We start from the raw sequence: 24,452 nt of genomic DNA, 5'->3' as shown, positions 1-24,452 counted from the left end.
AATTAAGCAACTCCGTACGTATGTGAGGAAAAAGTGTAATTGAGACTTGGAAAAAACCAAATACATGAAGCAAACGTTACCGCCTCGGTCACTCGAGGATAATCCACACGTTTCTGCGCAGCATGGTACACTCAACGATGTTGATAATTACGCAACTGCTACGGTATTGACCTATAAATTGGAAGGAGAATGGAGCTTCGATCTTGCGTCGAGCAAAATGTCGTCGCTCAAAAATCTTATGCCGACGAAATTATTCTACATGTTGAAATTTATTTTGCGATGAAGAGTTTTGGATCGTCAGATGACGTATGATTACATTTTTCAGCAAATTTATTTCTTAGCACGATCGCGTTGCATTTCTACAGATTTTACACAGAAAAAAAAAGAAAAAAAATATTACGTGAAAATTATTTAATAATGAACAGAAATTATAAAAAGTTAATAAGAAATATGTATTCATTTCATTGGTTTATAAAAATTTGGAATTAATCGGACAATTTACCATTCCTTGTTCTAGCCGAAATTTATTCTGCAAATAATTACAATTCGTTCGGTATACGCAATTACTACAACTTGTTATAAAAATTAATTCTACGTCACATGATTTGAATCGAAAAGAATTAAAAACCTCATCGAGTGTACGATTATACACGAGAATTGCACACGGCCTGATGAATGTTTCACGGTCTTCCTTCCACGATCTCAGTGATGCAGCAGCGTGCATTAAGTCGTTCAATGATCTTGTCTCGCCTGTGATGCATCCCCTCGTTTTATAAATCCTTGCACACGTATAATGACCCTCTTGTCGTTAAATTCTATGCTATGAATTCCGCATGAACGTAGTTCAATGTGCACCTTATTTTCAGCTTTTAGAGGTTTCCAATTTTTCATTAATTTTTCCCTATAAACTGGGTTTCACGTTCAACATCTTTTTTAGTTTCTTGCGTGTCTTATCACTCGCATATATAAATACCATCCTGATTTCGCTCACCGATGTATTAATATTCTTATGTTATGTGGTTCTATAGAAAACAAGTTTTGGTTTCTTTTTCAGTTATACGCGCGATGGTTTCCATATTTTTCCATAATACTTAATACACGTAGATCAGGCAACGACCGGATGGGCGTCGGAATGTATTTCAAAAATTTAACGAGCCAAAGATAAGTGAAGCTTCTAAAACGGTATATATCCCTATATTACCGTCACATCCGTTCTTCGGCGGCACCGTGAGATTTGAAACATTGAGATTTGCGACATCTGCTGCGTTAATGAGATGGAGGGAAAATCGAAGTTCGTGAAATATCCGGTCTTTAACGACATCGAACGATTCGTTAATTAATTAGCTGGTTAACTGATTGGCCAATTATTTCATAGCTTTGCTATGGTCCGCGAATTTCTGACGAACTTTGCCAGATTTACAACGTTTGATGGGTCCGAACTTTTTGCAGGCAAACCGAAAACGGACTTTTTGAAGAAACTGATAATAATGAAATAATAATTCTTCCTTTGCACTGTGACAAACATCACCGGAATGATTTTCTCTGTTCTCCGTTGTTCTCTTCGTTTCATTTTTTTCTTCGCTTGTTTGCAGTTCTAAAAAAAATAGTGTACGTTACAATATTTACCCAGATATTCTACCTATCGTGCTTTACTAAGGCTCGTATGAGATTGCATAAAAAAAAGATGTGTATATAATATATATGTGTATAAGGGTGATCTGAGGGTTCAGTCTATATACATGTATAATTTTTTGGTGAGGTACAAAGTAAACATTACAGCTCGCAGTTGAAACGCGTAGCTCAAAACACTCCCTTGTATCCCATCAGTTGATTGTACATGTATGTATGTGTATAATTTAGTAGTAATATGTAATCACGTTATATATGCATTGCTCTATCAAGAGCTTTAAAATAACAAAGATAAGCAACCCTCTCACGATCTGTTTATATTATACAAGGGTAAAATATACCTAGACTGCAGAAATGCCTGTGTAAAGTTTCAAATTGTCAGCGATGATATTTAGAATGTTGATAAGAAATGTGTTTTAGAGAAGAAGGGAAATAAATTAACAACGAATATTGCATTGTAATTTTTCTCAAATTGTAAATAAATCCGGAACTCGAAAAAACTAAAGAAAATCGGATAGTTGGAAAAAGAAAAAAAAAAAAAAAGTTTCACGAAGTATATTTGATTATTTTAAAAAGATACCCTGTCGAATTTGTCATTCCTCTGTTCTCTCAACGACAGTAGATAATTTGACGTCGAATTTTACCATCAACGTTATTTACTTCTGCCTTGAGTTACGATTAGAAAATAACTATTAACTTCCAATTGTTTTCAAACAGATAAATTAGCATCGAATGAAACGAATCGAATACAATGTAAAAAAAAAAACTGGGTCGAAAAAATTGCACCAGCAAAAGTTTCCTGCATTAAAAAATGGCGAAGCCTTGATATCTCAGAATCGATGCGATGCTTAAATATCTTACACATCTTTGAACAAAAATATATATTTTCATTTAAAATCTTGGCGTTAGGATTTATGTAATTTCGACAAATTTATAAAAGCTTAGAATAATCTCGAGATGTTAAAATTTTTACCCATTTAATGAATACAAGTGCAAATAATTTTATTGTTAGTATAATTTTTCACAGAGCTGGTTAGCCTTGCGCGAAATTATTATTTGTTTTTTTTTAATGGTAAAAACGATTTTCGTATACAATTGCGAAATGGTGTTCGATGCCATTAGTAAAGCAACACCCATGTGAAGTTTACGACACGTGTGCATGCGATCCTGCATGATGCATTAACCGAAGCTATAACGTAACACGGGGGAAAGGAAAGAAAGAATTCCGGATATTGTTCCTCCTCGCATGCGGCTCACAATACGGAAATGGGCACCATCAACATATATCCGAGCTTGTGTACCTGCAAGGGTGGAGAACGAACGGCTCCCCTTTTATCTGTGTCATAAATTCGTGCTGCGATCGGCCGAGGTACAGCATTACCGGTGTGTATTTAATGGATGCATCTTGCACGATTTTATTACACGAAGATGAATTTTAATTTACGGAGAGTCGGATAAGTGGTCTGAAAGAAATTTCGCCCAAGCGCGTACAATTACGTAAATATATTTTTATAGCATGGTGTTGAACTAGCGCTGGAATGGTACGAATAAAAACCAGAATGCTAGAATTTGTTTCATCAAATTTTGAGGCTTCTTTCACAAGTAATTTCAATATTTTACAAGTCTGCTTTCAATAGAGAATGCTACGATTTCATTTGGAAATCGTTCAAATTTCCGTCAGCATGCTGAATTTATGTATGCTGGATAGAATGAACAGTAATTATAAAACGCCATTTATACCGTGATTTTAAATTTTGTTTCATAATTTGAGAAATACAGAATTTCATTGAAATGAAATGTCTCAAGCTTTTCATCAGCATGCTAAATTTATGCTAGATTTAAGAATAGACGCTAATTACGAAACGCTGTTTTCATTGTAATACAGATTTCGTTCCATGTATGATGCATAAGAAAATCAATTCAGTTAGAAATAATTGTCTCAACTTTGCGATTTCAGCATGATAAACTTATGACAGACGGTATCCACCCGTAAACGAAGTTGCTAAGTATATCAAGTTTTGGGCCGACTTTTTAATAAACTCTAGTATACGTTCGAGATTGCTAAAGTTGAATTCAACAATTTTTCCAAATTCTATTCAAGCATACTTGACCTATGTCAGACAAAAATGCTAAATCGATTACCTCACAGTCGCTTTTAATCATATGTAAATCTTATTTACAAATTATTAAATGATCCTAGAATTCAATATCAATCTCTCAAGTTCTTTTCGAGAATGAATGTCAAACCCGTCCTGATCCAAGCACCGTAAAAATCTGTCACATTCCAGCGACGATAAATTTTTAAACGAAATCAATTAGTCATGAACGATCAAACGCTTGTTAGATATATTACACCGTGGAGCATAAATAAGTTTAAATTTTCCAACAGCAACAAATAAAGAAGTCGAAATACATTACGTCTGAGACAATTAACAGGTACATAAAAAATTCAATTGATATCACGAACAGCCGATTCAAATTATTCGAGTACGCGTTGATTCGTCGCCTCTGATTACCAATCATCACGATGCTAGAACGGTGCTAGATTTTATAATAAATAATTTCAGTCTCGACGAAGCGCGTAATTAACTTTAAAAAATCTATTCATCAATCATTCTTCCGCGGTGGGTGTAATGAGAATTGATTACCCCTTGTCCGATCCATGCTTGATGCCCCTTTTTACAAACACGAGCACGAATCCAGCACAACTACAACTCCATGCGTAGCTCGCTGCACGCGCGGATACGAATGGACAAGGATGAGTGCATTGACCGGCGCACCCTTGGCCGCGCCCTGGCGAACCAAGGGTGTGGTTACACTCGACCCTTTAGTTTTATGCACACCTACCTGTGTATAATGGTTATAGGTGTATGGCACACGCTCAACATCGTCCAGCCCCAAACGAACTACTTAGGTATTACATCATAATTCGTACCTACGTATAGAGAATGTGTCGGACCCTCCCCGATCTGCAGATAACACGCGGACAATAGACGGAAAAATAAAATAAAGATTCGACGGACGAGAGGCGAGGCAATATTTTCACGTCACCCGCTGATTAGGGTGCCTTTATGTATTATATACACAGAGGGATACGGAAGCGACGTTTTTCCTTTTTAGGGGCTGGTTCGCGTTCACTGTCTTTACGGTTCTTGCTTTGTTCCGTTATATTCTCGTGCAGATGGATCGATGCAGGGTTATTTAATTAAAGAAATACTTGGAGAGAACGAGAAGGAGAGCGAGACGAAGAGGGGAAGTGAGAAGGTGAGGAAAAAATTTGAAGCTTGGCGCGACGCAAATGGGCGATTCAATTATTTGACACAAGGGTTACGATTCCATCGCTAGAAATAATAATTGTGCGTAATTGGTTGGTGTCGAGAAAGGGACTGCACATTTTTTTACACAAACCGAATTAAGTCGGGGTAGAAAAAATTAGAAAAAAAAAAACAAGAAACTTCTGCAAGTTTTGAGAAATAAGAAGAAACATTTGTTACATCGTTTTCCATCCGATTATCATAGTTACGATTACGCGAATTATGGATCCATCCGAATGTTTTTTTTTTTTTGTTTTTTTATTATTTTCTGAAACTTGGTTTTTTTTCAAACTATTTCGCTTAACCCACGTAAGCGGCTAATTGCAAGTTCAATTGGCAGAATAATTTGCGGAAGACTTCGAACTAGAATCAGAAACATGTCCAGATATCAAGAAGAAAGGCACAGAGCGAATTTTGAAATTCTTTTGTGACAAAATTCAATTATCAAAAAAGGATCGACAATAGCGCAAAAACGTGTACCTCGTTTTCGTAATCCCAACGATATTCAAACAGTTTTTTTTTTAAGGATACCGGTTTTACTGAATTTTTCTAATTACCGTAACAAATGAAATTTTTCTCAGTGTAGATTGTTTTCAATTATTTTTCTCAAGCCATCTTAAATGTAACTAGTGAAAACAAATGTTGCTACCATCTTTGACGGTCCGTAATTGGCACATTGCAGTGTTTGAAAAAACTCAAGATCACGTGGCTATATTCAAATTTCAATAAATTCAATTTCGAATCTTGTACGGGTTGGGTGTCGATTGCGTGCATGGAAGCAATGTAACCTAACCTCTAACCCAATTATCGACAATGGAAGTTGTATATCGTTTAATGTCAGCTATCGGTGACCGCGAGAACGGCCGGGATTTCGGACTTCCAGGTGTATCTGTACATTCGAACAACGATGGGAGATTCGATTCGTTGTACAAGTTGAATGTGGACGACACTCGGCCGTAATTACGCCGCGGCGATACGCCGATACTTCCGGTCTGGATTCTGGATCCGGACTGCAGTCAGTCAGGTCAGTCTAATTTACTTCCTCATCCGGCGGAACCTGACCTACCCGACCGTGACGATGTAGGCTTACAATCGAAATAAAATTGGAAAATAAATAATCTGCTTTGCCCGCGTACCTAACTCAGTGCCGCCATGTTGGTTGTATGAAGAATCTCGTATTTTTCATTTATTTGTTCATTGACAAAAGTCATGAATTATTCCCGATCTATGACGAATTTGCCTGCAAGCACGCAGTGTGAGAAAGGTGACACTCCCGATACGTGCGTAATCCCAATTCGAGCCGCGTACCAACTTAACAAGCGATAATTTACAGAACGTCATTCTGTCGCGTGTGGTTGTGTCTGAATAAACGTAACTCACACAGTTGTCGCAGTACGTAAATTCATGCGTATGTATACCAGAGTAGGAAATGCGGATAGACAATTGCGTAACGACTAAGTAGACGTAACGCGAGGAACCGCTACCGTCTATGAGCGAGATCCGGTCCGCCCACTAAGGGACTCAGAAAAGCGAAAGACCGTTCAGAGACGGTCAGAAACTGGGTTTCGTTCAAATTTTTTCCCAACGCGAGAGAATATATAGCGTGTTAGAAAAGAAACACGTTAAAAACGAAGGCAAAAAATAGATTCGGTTTATTCCCAGTAGAAAACCGAGCCGATTTTGTTTCAGCGAAAATTTCGAGCCTCTCATGGATTTCAAACTAAAGCGCGCCAAAGTTTGAACCAATTATTATCCGGCAGTGCGTGACCGTTATTTTTTGACGGAGCGTGGTTGGTTCAGAATTCGAACTACTCTAGTTTGAAAACGGTTAGTTCCTCGAAAATTTTGCTTCCGAATAATCGTCTAGATTTTTTACGGAGAAGACGATGAGCAAGGTGAGAAATATTATTTGAGAGAACTTTGCTCGATTGCCCAGTCGTACGATTTGTAAATTCTCGATTTAATTTCGCGCATGGGATAAGAACACCGCGTGAACATGCGGGAGACACGGGAAGTCAGGTGAATGTCGGGTAATTGCAGGTTCTCACTTCACGCCTACCTAAACGATGTATTCATTTATCTGCAGTGCAAATAACCGGCTGATTGGCTACGGCCAAGGAAAACTTTACCCGTCACACTGTCGATATAAGCGTCCTGCAAGCCACCTACTTTCGATTTCCAATCGACCTACATGTCGCTAATCTCATATGAAGCTGAAGCTAGCAGCCAGAGTTAGCAGCAAATCGTGTTAAACTTTTTGAACATAGAAAAATGCGGTTCAGTTTTATCCTCATAATTCTAAAAAAGTATCGGGGGCTCAATTTATGTCAAACAATTTTGATTTTCGAACATTTGCCAGCTAATTCCGGCTACTGGCTTCGGCCTCGTTAATCTAATGCCTTAAAATAATCCCCCTCCCTATTCCGATGCTCGCCTTATCAACGATGGCATGAATTATTATAATTGCAGGCGTTTCGCGAGGAAGCCAAATGTAGGTGAAATATTTTTCCCTGCCTCGTGTATCGTGTTTCTCCTACACGAGCCGTGAGAAAAATCCAGGGAAAGTAGGCACGAGGTACACGCATGACAATATTCAATTGTTCGCGTAATTATTAAAGCCTGATTCTCTACAACGTGCAGTACTTTCAGTCACTTAAAATAAAATTACAGTGAATTTTTGAAATCCCGTGCCAGCTGCAAACGATGCTGAATATAACTTGGCTGACAAATATAGATTCGCGTGCACGCGATTATACATAGAAAAATAAAAAAAAAAAAATTAAAAAAAAATAGAAACACCAAAGATCATTTGGAAGAATTTTGGAGTAGTAAACGAATGAATTGAGACGGAGTCTCGTTGTAAGACAAGAATAAGCATGCGATCGTTGAACGAAAAGGTTGGAGGTGAATCGAAGCGCACCAGATTGTCTTCTGCTGTGGGATTTTCTTCAACTTCCGGGTGCTTGCTGTAGCCAGCGGAGAGGACGACCCGTTGCGGCAGGTGTAGTGAATATGATCCGTGTGACCAGCGGAATATTTTTCTCTCGTAAACCGAACTTCCGACACGCGAGGTTCGCGGTTTTATTGGAGAGAGAGAAAGAGAGAGAGAGAGAGAGAGAGAGAGAGAGGCGAGACACGAGAGGGCGGCAAATTCGTACAGACATGACTCGCGTTTCACTTGTCGTGTTTATGTCTTTGCCAGGTTTTTTTTTGTGTTTCATCTGCGTCTGCTAATCCATCTAAATTAATAAGTGGGATTTTTTATGACTAATTAATCTAATGAATCCGGAATACGCGCGAAGTGCAGAACAGAATGAATTCCATTAAATAGAGTTCACAATCCTTTGAAGTACGTATACGTATAATATAATAATAAGTGACCTGAAACTGTTACGCGAATCGTCAGACAAAAAGTCTTACTGGAGTTATGATACTTTCCACGGAAGTGACTAATTTTTATTTTTCTCCTTCTTGTTTTTTTTCGGTTATCTGTCGTAATTTTACCTCATTTTTCTCTACTCTCATCTCTCTCTCTCTCTCTTCTCCAGAAAACAGAGCTGTTGCAACTTCCATGCGGATTTATTGCAGTACAACTACGCAATTTTATGTATATATTGTATGTATACTGTATTTCACTATCTGGTTTGAACTAAGAGATATGGAACAAAAAATGATTTCAATAAAACATACCCTATATTAAGAGAGAAACAAGTTGCGCTGTTCCTTTCTTTGTGCGATTAATAATGCTTGGGAAATGGTGCAAAATTTCAAACGATCCATGGCTAAGATTTCAATAATGTATTTTTTCGAGGACGATATTTTGCGCATAGTCTCAAGTTGCTGTGACGTAGCGTTCAAAAGTTACGGTAGAAAAATCGAACACAGTTGGAGCCTCGTGACGCTAAATTGGAGGAAACATAACCTCGAAAACTTTGAAATTGCGATATCTCGCGAACGGCTGGACCAAAATTGTCGAACGAGGTCTCGTTTAATTCCTCTCGACGCCTGCAGCTATGACATCGACTGTATGTTTGTTAAAAGAAGTCGTTTCTATTAAAAAAATCTTCCCAAAAACTGATCAGCAAATATCGATACTCTTCAATCACTCTTGTCAAGTAATACCGTCGCTTGTATGATCTCTTTACACGTTGAATAACAAACATTCTAGGTGATAGTGACTCATTTCTCACACGATGGAAAATGCAAGGAAGCATATACGCGAGAGCGAACTTTTTTTCCTCAATTTCCGAAAGCTTTTGCTATTCCTCGTTCAAGTTTTTCATTAAAATATCTCAAGTTCCGGCTTACGTCGCCACGTGGTTCACTTTCCTCCTCATAGTTCTACTTCTAAGTTCCTATTTTTCTCTTCTTATTTTTCGTGCGCAGCCCTCTCTACCGGCTAAAGATATTCACCTCGTCCTCTCCCCCTTCTTGCTTCCTTCAATTTAATGCTTCCGGCATCCCCGAAAGCGGCGTTCAGTCTACATTGATATAGGGATCTACTCATATCTCACAGTCTAAAATCAACACGATACTCCGCTTTGATGCGGTTTTTACATTGGGTGTTATACGTACAGTACACGTAATAAAAAGTAGAAAAAATAGATTATACCAGTAGATAAATTTTGTCATTCGTTTGCCTTCGGTAAATAAAATTTATTCTCATTGTACTATATTACATTTCAAACAATTGTTTGTTTTTTTACCTTTTGTTTTATCATTCAAATTTTCGGAGAACGAGGAAATAAACAAGTTTTCAAACAAAAACAAACAAATTTTCTCCCAAAGTGATATTAACCAAAAAAAGATTGAATATTGTATTTTGCAATTAATTCTGAGCTGCAAGGCTTGGTTCCGATCCCATTTCGTTCGGTTTATTTCCAGGAAGTTGAAGTATAGATCGGAAGCAGCTAGACCAAACCGGTAGTGCGATAGATAGGTATAAAAATCCCCGGGAAAATTTCGAGCACCACGCGATACCCGAAGCCCTATTATTACTTAGCCATATTAGACGAAACAAAGGCTGAAAAATACTAGGCGCAGTAACTCCCGCAGTGTTTCATCCGGTAATTAATCCACGTGTACTCGGGTCCTGTGTTAAACAAATATTACTTGAAGTTGAAAATAATAATGGTAGAACTTCTCCGGTGTCGTACACTGAGAAAATTTTCATTTGTTATAGTAACTAGAAAATTACAGTAAAACAGGTACCGTTAAAAAAAACTGTTTGCATATTGTTGGAGTTACAAAAAACGAGGTACGAGTAAATATTTTGCGCTATTGTCGATCCTTTTTTTGGTAATTGCAATGCAAAATCAGTTTCTGAGGTTTACTCTACTTTTTTTAGTTAAACAAGGCTTTAACGTCAATTTATTGTTGCGCAAGCATGAAATTTTCGCAACAGGTTGCAATAAAATATAGTAACAGCGATCGTAATGAGAAAGAATAGCGAGGGATACTAGACTTTCCGGTAACAGCTAGAAAACTAATTTTCATTTTGTACCTGGAACTATATTTTTCGATTGTGGTAAAAAATGAAAATAGTTAAGGACTGAGCGGTAACCGGAACTAAAAATTTCTCTCACAATCAATGTAGGTCGAATGAATAAGAACTCAAGTCACATCAAGGCGTGACGTTTCACGATGTTTGAAGATAATAATTCCTTCGTTTGCAAATGAAATTTAATTAATCCATTTGATATTTCTTTTTTTTTTTTGTGATTTTTAGTCGCTCGGAAATTGTTTTGATTGTTTGCAAATTTATGTATACTAGTTGGATGCCTATCTAGTGTAGATATTGTAATAACTTTTTTGCAGTATTTCGGATAGGAAAATATACTCACGCAAGAAGGAATAAATTTTCGACTGATTGAGATATCTATGAATCTAATGTGTTAATTTGTATAATTGCGTTAATTCAACAGACTTTTTAAGTTACAATACATCATTGTATTCCTGCAAAACCGTACCTATAAGATAGATTATTATACATATATATTACGGAGGCTAATCTTCGTCGAATCTCGCGAGTGCTATACATGCACTATACATGCGATACGTCGTACGTAAAGAATGAAAAGAAAAGATTAAAGACAGAATAATTTCAGTGCCCGGTTCTCATCCGCGGTATAAAAACAATTAGGCATACACAAACGTACGTACACGGCATCCCGATTCTTTTTTGACCACGTAACAAAGAACAGATAAAGAAGGGAAAAGCAAAGGCTCGCGGTGTTTGAACAGAAACAGAGCGAGAAAGAGGATAAAATGCAAGGCAACCAAAGCTTTCCCTAATTCCCACATTATACGCGATGATAATGATGATGGGTATCGTATACTTTGTATTATACCTGTGCCGCATTGTCTGTTATACGTACATCACTCAGGCGTACATGTATGCGTAATAAGGTATATGTTGAAAAGATTCTTGAGGAGCTGGGATTTCCGCGTGACCCTAATTCGGTAATTTATTTTGTGATTCGAGAAGGACGCGAGGCCATCCGAAGGATATCTGTTAATTTATTCCACCAAGCGTGTTACATGTAGAATCTTTGCGAGTGAGAAAAGGAAAAAAATATCGCCTATTTGCGTAGTTCAACAGACGTACCGAGCCAAGAAAGGAAACATTGTAGGATGACGAAAAAAGGAGATGGTAAAGAAAAATGACAGAATACCTCGAACCTAATTTATTAAATCAAAAAATGTTGCGAAAACTTGAATGCCCGACAATGTTTGTTCCTTGTTTGTGCTTTTGACAGAAATATAATCGTGAGAGAATCGCGTAACGGCGGAAATCGTGCGAGAGAAAGGGAAAAGATTGAAAACAAAGTTAGAAAAACATTTACACGTATACAGGAAAGAATTCAAAAGGGATCGGATGTCAAGGTTCGGTTGTAGGAATTGACGACGCCTTCTCTGCTCACGATATTATACCCTGCGGAACATCATACCTCGTAGTCATTCAACCGTAAACGCTGCAGCGTGATCGGGAAAAGACGTGCGAAGAAACGTAGAGACGACTTCTTCCAAAAGCTTGAACGTCATCGATCCTGATCCCATCGTACCTTTCAATTTGATTTTATATTCGATGCATCGATGTATATTTACTTGCGGTGATATTTCGATTAATTTTTTATAACCGAAAGAATAAATTACAAGAACTGATTTCGTTTTTATTTTTTTCTTTAAAGTCATCTGTATAGTTTACCGAATTATGTGCAACGTGTAACGATCCGTTTATTTGAGTTGGCATGATTCTCCTTCGATTCAATAAAACTCAAGTTGAAATTCCGCTTTGACAAAATTTGTGAGTATAATTTATTATTGCCACAATACGAGAGTAATTTTCATTTCTTTCAGATACTTTTGAAAATTATACAGCTTCTATTGTACGGCACTGAGAGAAATTTTTAGTTCCGGTTACCGCTCGGTCCTTAACTATTTTCATTTTTTTAACCATACCTGTTTTACTGAATTTTTCTCAGTGGGTGTATCGATTTAGACCCACGCAAAGCGGTTGAATCGCATAGCGCATAAATACTAGAGTGTCCCAAAAAAACCGACTATTTTTTTTTTTTCAAAGAACATTGAAAAATCGTCAGAGTATCTCTAGAAAATGACCCTGTGAAAATATAAGCTCTTAATATTAATATTTAGAGGTGGCGATTTATAATTTTCTGTTTCCCATTTAAATAACATGGGAAAATTTTTTTTTGAACTTTGGAATTTTGTGATGGGATAACGAGCTACTTCACAAGTATGCCAAAATCAGGTCTTATAGGAAATTTGATGCTCTACAAAAAAGGTCTGATTGACATTTTGCGTAAATCCAGCCGTTTCAAAAATATCGAGCCTCAAACTTCGGACTGTTTAAAATTATGCTTTTTTTTCGTAAATACAACAAAAATTAATTTATATGTATTATAAACCCAGAATTATCAACTGAAAAATAAATATATGCATATATTTGACGGAATGCAGATCCGAAATTATTAATAAAAATATTAATTACATATAATACATATAAATTAATTTTTGTTGTATTTACGAACAAAAAGCATAATTTTAAACAGTCCGAAGTTTGAGGCTCGATATTTTTGAAACGGCTGGATTTACGCAAAATGTCAATCAGACCTTTTTTGTAGAGCATCAAATTTCCTATAAGACCTGATTTTGTCATACTTATGAAGTAGCTCGTTATCCCATCACAAAATTCCAAAGTTCAAAAAAAAATTTTCCCATGTTATTTAAATGGGAAATAGAAAATTACAAATCGCCACCTCTAAATATTAATATTAAGAGCTTATATTTTCACAGGGTCATTTTCTAGAGATACTCTGACGATTTTTCAATGTTCTTTGAAAAAAAAAATAGTCGGTTTTTTTGGGACACTCTAATAAATACATTATAGATACAACATGTTACGCGATGTAAAATATACCGACTATGTTGGGAAGAGTTGATAGCTGGTTGATGGAACGAGGTTTACCAATTTTTACAAAGTTACACAGGACAGTTACGGATACACACTTATTCGTGTGTTTCACATGTCGCTCAGGTTTATTTCGTGTATGTATCGCACGTGCACGTCGTGGGCGACACGTGGGTATTAAACACAGCGACGAATCAGAATGCGAAGAAGAGGAGGAACAAGATCGGGATTGGGATGAAGGCGTAGGACTTTAACGTAGGGCGCGTAGGACGCAAGAGACGCGGTAAAAGGGAAACGGCGAGAAAGTCGGCGCTTTGATAAACGGGTATGACTGCGGGTTGTTGGTACATACGCGTGCATATCCATTCAAACGAATTCAAACAACGTTTTCAATGACGGTTCAATACGATGTAAGTCTCACGCTTTTGCTCCTCCTTTACTTTTAGTTATAACACGATTTGAATGGTAAAGTTATAAGAGTTGAAAAACGGACCGCCATTTTGGATTCGGAGACTGAGAAAAATTTTATTTGTTACAGTAACTAGAAAAATTCAGTAAAACAGATATCGTTAAAGAAACTCTTTGAATATTGTTGGAATTACGAAAAACGAGGTACGCGTAACCATTTTGCTCTATTGTCGATCCTTTTTTGGTTATTGCAACGCAAAATCTACGTTTTTAGTTAAATAAGACTTTAACGTCAATTCATTCTTGCACAAGCATTGAATTTTCGCAACAGTTACAAGAAAATATAGCAACAGCGATCGTAACGAGGAAGAATAGTAACGGATACTAGACTTTCTGGTAACAGCTAGAAAACTGATTTTCATTTTCTACCTAGAGCTATATTTTTAGATTGTGGTAAAAAATGAAAATAGTCAAGGACTGAGCGGTAACCGGAACTAAAAATTTCTCTCAGTGCACATTCTGACTTTACATTCGACGTCAGAGGCCCGAAAGAACCCCATGTACACATTTACACGTCGATTTGTTCATCTTTTCGTTCTACTGCCATTTTGAATCTGAATATTCGGTTTTCAGATACGAAATTTTTGAGTTGACAAACTCTTTTTTGCGTTTCACTCCACCGCATCTATCTGCTATTTCACATATTCTGACTTCGGAATCGAAATCAGCAATCATAAAAATAACGCAAGAATTACCGTTCATTTTTCATATATAAATCTACAGACTATTTTTATTTTGACTGTTGTATTTTGTATTGCCAATTGAATTGCAGTCGCATTTTTCCATTCTTGAATTACTATCGTTACATCGCACCAAATGCATGTACATTTCTTTTTTATTTCACAATTAATTCCAAGAAGAGAGGCTCGATTGTACTTTATGATCTTACGCACTGCATCCTGTGAATCGAACTATGCAGTGGTAAATATACGCATACATAGAGAGTAAATCGAACGTTTGGCGTGATTACAATATTGCCTTCGACGATAAGCAAATGACCCGCGATACGATCAGCAATCGTTACTCCCCACTATGTGGGCTGGTGGCCAGCAGCCACGCGCCTCTTCCAAACCAATCGTACACCCTGCGTTTCTGATAATGGTAGAAGAGATGAGATGATGAATGGTAAGACTGGCGAAACGTCGATTAGAGAAGCGAACGAGCGAATCTCTCGGTTAGTAATCAAAGCTGGCCTCAAAGCGTAACTGCAAAAAATAATCAGCATTGACGATCTAAAAAAAAAATCACTATCAGTCAAGAGGTCAGAATTGCTCGTCGCGACAAAAATAAATTATATTGTAGTGATTCGAAACGTGAAATGAATAGGAGAACTTATTTAGTGGCTGTGAGAAAGAAACTATGGGAGCTGTTGGGTAATTTTGAAATATAGAAAATGGTAGGAAACTAATATAGCTGTCGTTATAGTTGTCGGCATTTTGATTCAAAGCAAAAGATTTTCAAATGTTCCGACAATTTGTACAACTAACCCCGAATTATTCATTTCGTCCCTAATTCGATATACTTGGTCTTCATTTCTTATTTTTGCGAAGAAGTTATGTACTTGGCAGTAATTAAAAGATTTTGATTTCATTATATATTTTTTTTTTTTTTTTGTAGGAAAGGTATCGTTGCCGGTACTTGTTACAATAAACGTTATCGTTAGAGTTTTTTTTAAAGTGCAAAGTGAATTTTTGTTGAAGGTTTCCACATAATTAATGTATTTTTTTGTACCAGAGGTGAATTTGGGGATGAAATGCAGGAGAAAATGCAATCACAAGGCGCTTAAAGAACCGTTTCAAGGTTGGGTTTAAAAAGAAGTTATATTATTTCCCTCAATGACTGAGAAAAATTTGACATAAGCATTACTCTTCTTTCCCTCAACGAATCAATGAAAATACGCACACGTAGAAACGAAAATTCCTATCGATTTAACATCATAAGATTTTCGCGATTCCATTTGTGTTCAATTTTTTTCATTCAGCGAGTTTTGAAAAATCAAGCTTCCCTCTTTCACCACCAGCGGCGCTTTTAGCTTCACAGTCAACGCGGTTGGCTGTACACGCCTACTTCTATCAAACACGATACACGGACAAAATGCATGAATCCGGTCACCGTCTCGCTTGCTTCGCGCCCGGGGCGCCGGAAGTTCGGACCGGTTCTCTTGGCTCTGAACGCCGCCGTTCTCGCGGCCCCTGTCAAGCTGCCTTGTCAAGAATTCGGGAGGAAGCTGCCTTCCTTGCTCAAGGGATAAATACCTCCGAGGTCACGCCGTTTGTCTTATTCAAACTGCGCTGATGTGTTTTTTTACGTAGCGTGTAGTGTCAATGACTCGAAAAATGCGCGCAAAAACTGTTTTTTTTTTTTTTTATTTTTTTAATTATTTTTTTTCTTACACTTTCAAATTCCATCTCAATAACCAATCACTGATCGTTTTTCGTTTTCATTGATCGTTTGGGATTTCGAGTAACTTTTTCCCATCACCGAAATGTTCCTATTTCTATTGTTCAAAGGTGTTTGTTTCGGTTTCTACGCTCAAGCTTGTTCAAATATCACGTCGCAGCCATCGATTGCAACTTAATACAACAATGTAGCAATATTTTCAAAAACCGTTTCACTCTCTGTCGTGGCTAAAATGTGGTTTTTTTTTTTTTTTTATCTATAGTCAGGAATTAAGATTCACCCGACCCCGGATGAAAAAAAAAAAACATTTAATTTAGCAATTGACTAAATACACAAATGTATGTATGTAAAATTATATACGATATAAATAAATCTCTCAAATTCATTCGAGCAAGAAGATTACAAAAATGTTTTCAATAAGACCGGGAACAAAGTAGAAAAGCAACGTGTTCATTTTCGACTCACCGGCAATATCTGGCCATTCTTTGGTACTCCCTGAGCGGTTGATTCCTACGTTTTGTGGTAACGAATGTGAAACCCCGGGAGCCGGATGGCCTGATCTGCAAAAAAAAAAAAAAAAGTTCCATCATTGGAGAGGCGGCGTTGTAGAATTGAAATTGATAATTACAACCGACGTTTCGCTGGTTTAATCGTTCACCTGCAGATCGCCTCAAGAGTTGTTTTTCTGCCGTTGTGTTTTTGATTCAATGTACGCGGCAGTTAGAGAGTAGAAATTTTTGTACTAGAAATTTTTCTTAAGTAGTGTTTAATTATGTTGTACGCTATGTGAATTAAAATGTACGTTTTTTTTTTTTATTACTCACTAAATTGTATTGTAATGCAAGACGAGAACACCTGTCTGAAGTTACCCCCCTACCTCCCAAATTTCAATTTTCCATTTTTTTTTTCTTGCAAACGTTTGCACATCATTTGCAGACGCGTCCGAATAATGATATTTTCGGATAAAGATTTTTTCCACGGCGTGAGGTACAATGTGACGTATATAGTATAAAGGACGGTAGAAAAAAAAAGTATCTAACATACATATCGAGGTATGTCATGGCCGTCACAGCTGATAATAAACATGTCGTTCTCATTTTTCGCTCTCTTTAAATCCTTTATAATCCCTGAAATCGACTATAGATAACTTTTACAGTCGGCACTTCTAGCACGTGTATACTTGAAATAATATAAGCTTCATATGTTTTTCTAATAAATTGGGACAGGAATTGATAATAAACATTCTTCACGGACGCTCATTTTGTATTAAAATTCCCTGCGTTAATCTGGTGACAATGTGGTATACAAGCTAAAACTATTTTTATTTAGCTCACAGAACGCGTGAAATTCTAAAAGTTTAAACTCTCATCAAATTTCCCCGAATCTTGGCTAATTGTAAAACGAAAAATATCCATTCGCCCGATTGACTGTAGAATTGTCGCAGTGAGCCGTAACAAAATTTACCACAATGATCCTCACCGATAGTTAAAAACATTTGTTGTTAATAATCAACAAGGCAAACATTGGAAGCACACTAACGCTCACAATCATCTTGATGGTTGACAAGTGACGTACGAGTATAATTATACTAAAAAACTTGACGGCAACGAGGAAAAAACGAATTATATGCAGAACTGAAATCTGCCCGCCGAAGGTCCAAATCATATTTCTAATGTTTTCAACACCCTACGTTGTAAGAAATTCGAATGGAACTGTCGCATTTTAGTGTATAATGAATGTTTGGTTAAGTTCGAGCTTCCGCTTCAAGAGTTTTGCATGATATTCATTATGGAACACTGTGACCTATGTCACACATAACCTCACTCTCCCCTACCTGCAGCAAATGCTTCAAGGTAAATGAAATGTTTCACTTCCTTTTGCCGCGGTTATTATGAACTTTCGACGTATGTCTCCATTTTTCCTCGCATACACGAAATTTTTAAGGTTTTTCAATGTGCCCCATTCCTTATTTTTATTTTAAAGGTACCCGATCGTGCCCGAGGTACTCCAATCTCCCCTACAATATACGAGTACATGTATGTATACTTGAAGAAACATGAATTTTTACCTTATCCATCACTTGTAATAAAAAAAAAAAACGATGTCTATGATGAAATGAGCTTATAAAATATTTATTTCATCACTGCATTGATAGATAGGTACGTGTTCATTTGTGTGAAGTTAGTAACGTTAACGTAACGAAACCTCAGGTTAAAAAATCATCATTATTAGGCAATTAAAGAACGACTTTCAATGATTCGAAACTTGGGGGGCCAATTTCACAGGGTTGTCGAAAACGCATACATGCGACAAACAGAAAGAAACTGGATTAAACATTATTTAATTTAATCGTTAACCAGCGCAGTTTTTTAATTTATTTTTGAAAAATTATAATAATATGAAAAAGTCTGTAGAAGAATATTTGAAAAAATCTTTTTACGACATGATTTGACAAATATTTTTTATTATTATCATTACTTTTACTGTCATAATCATTATAATTATTGTTGTTCTTGTTATTATTTGTTACGGTAAAAAGATGAATAAAGAATATGGATGGTTATCTTATCACTTTTCATTTCTATAATTGAATTCTTCGTCTCGGCTGCGGGTCAATCTTTCATTTTTTACCTGCTCCAAGCACATTACAAAAATATCACAGCCCGAGAAAAGAAGAGCTAAGCTTTGATATCGGAGAGCTTATACAGCCCAGTGTCAAGTACGATATGCTGAGTGCATATATACATATATACATGAAATTACATAGATATAGGTATATGCATACATTTATACGAAATACATGCTAACGAAAACCGAGTGCGGTAGGTAACTAAACTTTGGGGTGAGTGCATTACTGGGTAGGGAAAGGGAAGGACTGCAGAGCCATTCTGCGTTCCAAAATTAGTCGTATTAAGTCTGAGCTTTTTTTCCGGTAGATATATGTGTATATAATGCATTTTGAGTAGACATACCTAGATGCATTATACATATAACTGTAGTGCAGCAGCCGTATGTCCTGGCGTTAAAATAATATTAGTGTATGTATATGGTACGCGTGTAATGTTCGTCATATGCTCACGGATACGAAGAAAAATAGATCGAAACCCCAATCTACATCTAGACAAACGCGTTTCTAGGCATAGATATACGTACAGACGCGTGAGTCGAGAGGAAACGCGTAATTTATTAGATTATTTTTTGTGATCAATTACTGCGAGGCTTAGATCGGATTAGGAGTATTCATCATCATCATTCGGGATCTTTTCATGTGCGTTGTTAGAAATACATTTTTTTCACCGACTGAAAGTGTTTAGAGAAGAAACAGTCAGGGGTAAAGTTTCGTGGCTTTGAATGGAGAAGAAAACAGCACTGCTAATTCTCTTCTACGTCATGCCGTTTGAAATGTTGGATCGCGGATGGTCTTTTCGGACGATATAATGTGCTTTTGTACTAGTCAGCTTGTAGTCGGTTTCAAGACGAATCCAACGAGCCCAAGCTCGTTGATGTCCGAATCTCCGTTCAAGAGATATCGGACTTTGAAGTTCAACTCGCCTGCGACTAGCCCAAAGCGATTTGGCGGGCGATGCAAGTTCGCGCTAGCGATGAAGTTCACATCGCGATATCTCGCGAACGGTTCGTCTGATTTCGACGATCTTGGACTCGTTGATTACGCCTTGGCGTCTGCTGCAAGCTTTGTAGCGCCAAAATACAAGAAACCAAATTCCCTGACGGTGACATCAGAATTTAAGGAAAGAATCGCGTGAATTTATAACGATTCTCATTGGATACAGATAATTCCAATATTACCGACGAATCCGATAATCATTGGCGTCGATAAAACAGGAAGTATAAAGCAACTTGTCAAGTAACGACGATGGAGAGATCCTTCATCGGACGAAGCGTAAGTGCGAGGAAGAAAATGGAAGAATTGTTACGTACACGGAGAAACGGAATAAACGTGAACTGCGAAGTGATGGACACCGAGTATGCTCGGTGCTATTCTCGTACTTCCTGAACGGCCATGCAGCTTCACAGGCAGCATTTCCTGTGCTCGATCAGCAACAACAGCACGGCAGCAGACTACGGCTAAGCAGCATCGTCGAGTGTAAATAAAAGCTAGGTACCCGTTTAGAGAGAATCAGGAATTTATCCGTTTACACCTCGTGTCGATAAACGATCAACGACCGACAATTCCGGCAGGCAAACGGCTGTACGAAGTAACCTAACCTAGCACGAGAGCTGGATTTATAAACCGCCATCTTGAGCCAGACTCGTGCTACTGGTAGCTGCTCAACACGGATTTCCGGAGCCAGTTAATATTTTTTTGGGAGAGTCACAATGTCTAGAATGAATTAATGTTGACAGAAAAATTCACTTCCAACTTATTAAATTTCTTTACGTATCCAAATCAATTATCGATCGTATGTCAAGATTTTCACTTGGTTTCTATCAAATAGTCGGTGGACAAAATGTTTTATTTCTTTTCTTTGATAATTTTTCTACAGTAAACGAATGTAAGTAACAAAATAATGTGTGCTTAGGTATACTAATTGCACAATTGCGGAGAAGGGATAGCAGCGATCATTCATCGTCAGGGACATCAGGCCCGATCACCTACGCAGGAACTAGGAAGGGAAACTTGTGCTAAATACTCTTTATACAAATCTATGTATACAACTTCCTCCCACGTCTAGATGTTGGAATTAAATCGTTAGCGATTAAGAGCGTGACGCGTGGGCTCCGGATAGATAATATCGAACCTTTCCAGATTAGGAAAAATCAGCGGTCGTTTCGTTGCAATGTGCCGATGGCATGGATTTTCGAAAGTATCGTAGTTTGTAAACACCCGGTTGCCATCTATTGCTCTCACGAATTCTGGTTAACTTCAGTTTAGTCGGGTTTTAGTTCCTAATTGATGTTATGTAAGGTCAGTTTGGCAATACATCTCATTATTTTAGCGTTACAGTCAGTTATTTAGTAATTTATACTGAATAGTACAACAATTTCACCACTAAGCGTACGTAATTAATTTACTTACGTAACTTACTTCGTCGTTTAGTTAGTTTTCAGTAAATAATTCATAATAATTATTGTAGCCCAGTTTTCAATATTGAGCATGGATTACCAATTCGGTTATAGTTTCAGTTACAAGTGACCATTCAGAAATCGATTGATAGAGATACGAGTAAAAAAGAATCATGTAATTGAATAAAGTTTAATCTCTACCAGATTTCTTACCCGATTTAATTATCACACGATACCGGTAGAATCGAGTTACACAAAGAATAAAAATTTTCAATCCAAATGAAGATGGTTGTGTTTACAACCGATCGTTACTTTTAACCCAAAATCGATACGTGCGCGGAATAAAAAACGCATCGCGGCCAAGAATGCCGATCGTTATTTCCCCTCCGAGAAAATTCTGAACCTTGCACAAGGTCCATTTTATGCCCTGAAGCCAACAACCCACGATATCAAATTAAGTACGCCCAAGCAGGAGCAGCTGGTCAGAAATCTGACGCTGTCAATATATATATTTTTCATCGCGTCTTATAAATCTATGTGAAAAACCACAGGTGGATACTCTGGGGATCAAAGAAGTGAACGTGAAAAGTTTCACAAAATGTACCTGGCATTGGAAAGGGCAAAATTTTGATGCTGTACAACTTTTGTAGTATCGAATTGATAACTTTCGCGTTTCTGAAGTTGCGAAGAACGTTGATATAAATCCAACCAGTTTCAAGTCCGTCAATGCTCGACAATCCGTTTCTGAGATATCGCCCTTTGAACTCATCGCTAACACGCAGCTCGCTTTGCTAATTCGTAAGGCTAATCGCATGTGAATTAAATTTCAAAGTGCGACATTCCTGGAACGCATGGTCTAAAATGGACGAGCAAAAATTCGTTGGATTCATTTCGACATCTGCAATTATTTGAAGAGTACCTACAACATGTTATCTCGCTACAAGTATCCATCGAAAATTTCGTTTTCGGATTGAAATTATTTAAAATTATCAGATGTTTTGGTTCCGAGTTGAATTATTCACTACAGAATCTTTGAAACCGATATGATTAGTCCATACATATTCGTATATGTAAAATCTACAAACTGGTGTCGACGTCAAAAGTATTCTTCCTCCGAGCTCTAACGTAAATAGTATCAATAGATATATACACATTTTTTATCACCGTGGGTGATTAGATTTGAGAGGTTCGCATTCACACATTTAATATATCATACATCTACGCTCATATCTGTAATATTTCAACTTTTACGTCACTTCCATACGATATGACGATACACGGATTTGCCCCCGGCCATCTGGTGCACAGTATCTAATTATTCATCCTCTAAGTCTTTTTAACGCAAACTGCACTCAGCGATGCGAAATTCTGAGAATATTTGAGTTATCAATTTTTTAAATTTTCATTGTGTATTTATTTTATTTACGTATTTTATGTATCATAATCAAAAGATGCTCTGTCTGAGTTTAAACCGCAGGTTTGATGCTGCGTTAATACCGTCTAACATCTATCTGCAGAGTGAGAAGGAGAGCGAGACAGAAAGAGAGAGCGATAAAGATAAGAGTATTCGATCCCTATAATTTGTCTTTAATACTCAATCCGTGAAGAATAGGAGCACTGTTTACGAACAGAATGAATAAAAAATCTACATGCAAAAAAATTCGTGAGAATATAATTATCACGTGGCTTTTTTCATGTTGCCAAATCTTGAAATTTCTCAATTTAAAATTACTTTTGTTTTTTAGTTTAGTTTTTACGGGGGCTGTTATTATTATTACTAATTTTCACTTTTGTTTATGATTTTCTATTTCACAAATATCAATTACGTCTGTCTTTTACACCAATGTTTATAAAACATGCTATAATCAAATGTTGGTTTGTAATGTGATACGTACTATAGAATTGTTGATGGTCAGATGATTTCCCGCACTTATACTCGCTCTGCGTTCCATTGCGTAACAATTGATCAGTTTTTATACATGCCGATAGTGAAACAAACACACGACCATTGGCATTTTGTTGAAAACCGAGGTAAAAAAAAAAAAAAAAAAGACAATCCAAATCTACTTTGTTTACTACAATTCCATTCGCAAATGAAGAATAAAAAATTAATCTCACTGGTAATACCAAACGAATTTCAAAATCAACGTTCAAATCAAATGCGGACTTAGAAATGGCGCGAAATTTGATAATTCTACGGTGTGGCACCACGATGAGCGGATATTACGAAGTTCCATTTCTTCTCCGGGACGATGGAAAAACAGTAAATTCCTAAATTCGCGGTTCTGATTATATTCCCAAAGTATCTACCGGGTGTTTTACGCTAAATTTCACGTTGCTTAAACACAAGTCGTGTAGGTTAAAATATCTTTCAGCGCGTTTTCGTGTGAGATTGCATAGACGAAAGGACAATATAGAGAAAAAGCAAAAGAAAAAAGAGGGGGTGACGGACGCGAAGGACGAATTAGGCAATGAAGAACCAAAACCGAACCACAACCAATGCGACCCAGCATGCAACGCTGCACTTCTAACAATAATAGCTGAGAGGCTGATCACCGTCACTTCGCTGCACCTCTCACTACTCTTTTTCCTATTTCTGTTTCTTTCCCTTCTTTTTTCTCTTATTCTTCTCATTTTCCATCCGTATCCCAAAGTGCAGCCCCGCATGCGTGTATGCATCCACAACATGACCACCCACTCAAACCGACGCGACTATAAATGTGTGTTGAATGTATTCCTGATGATGATGCACCCGAACCCAAAACCATCTCCATAAAGCTCCGCAAGAAGTTTCAGCCCCCTTAATAAAAATTATGCCAAAATACACGAAAAGTTGAATCGTTCATCTCTCTAAAAAGAATCCATAAAATCTGTCGTGAGATTTTCTGGATCCTAATTGATGCAGGTAAATCAAATTCCAAATCTGTTTTATCCTTACCGAAATTTTCACATCAACCTGAGGGTAGAATAATTTTTGAAAAGTTTCGTCACCAGTTTTCAGGGATTAATTATTCGTTATCAATTAACTGACCTGCAGTATTATCGACTGATGAATTTTATTGACTAAAAAAATATTTTCTCATTAAGCGGTGAAATTACAAAGATTAGAAGAACAAAAAGAATCTCATAAATAGTAGAGTGAAATAAATAAATTGGCATTCCTCAAAAGACTGATTTTTTTTTTT

This window comes from Neodiprion virginianus, chromosome 5, assembly GCF_021901495.1.
Source record: "Neodiprion virginianus isolate iyNeoVirg1 chromosome 5, iyNeoVirg1.1, whole genome shotgun sequence".
Taxonomy (NCBI): Eukaryota; Metazoa; Arthropoda; class Insecta; order Hymenoptera; family Diprionidae; genus Neodiprion; species Neodiprion virginianus.
The sequence above is the reverse complement of the archived record's forward strand: the minus strand, read 5'-3'. Positions refer to the sequence as shown.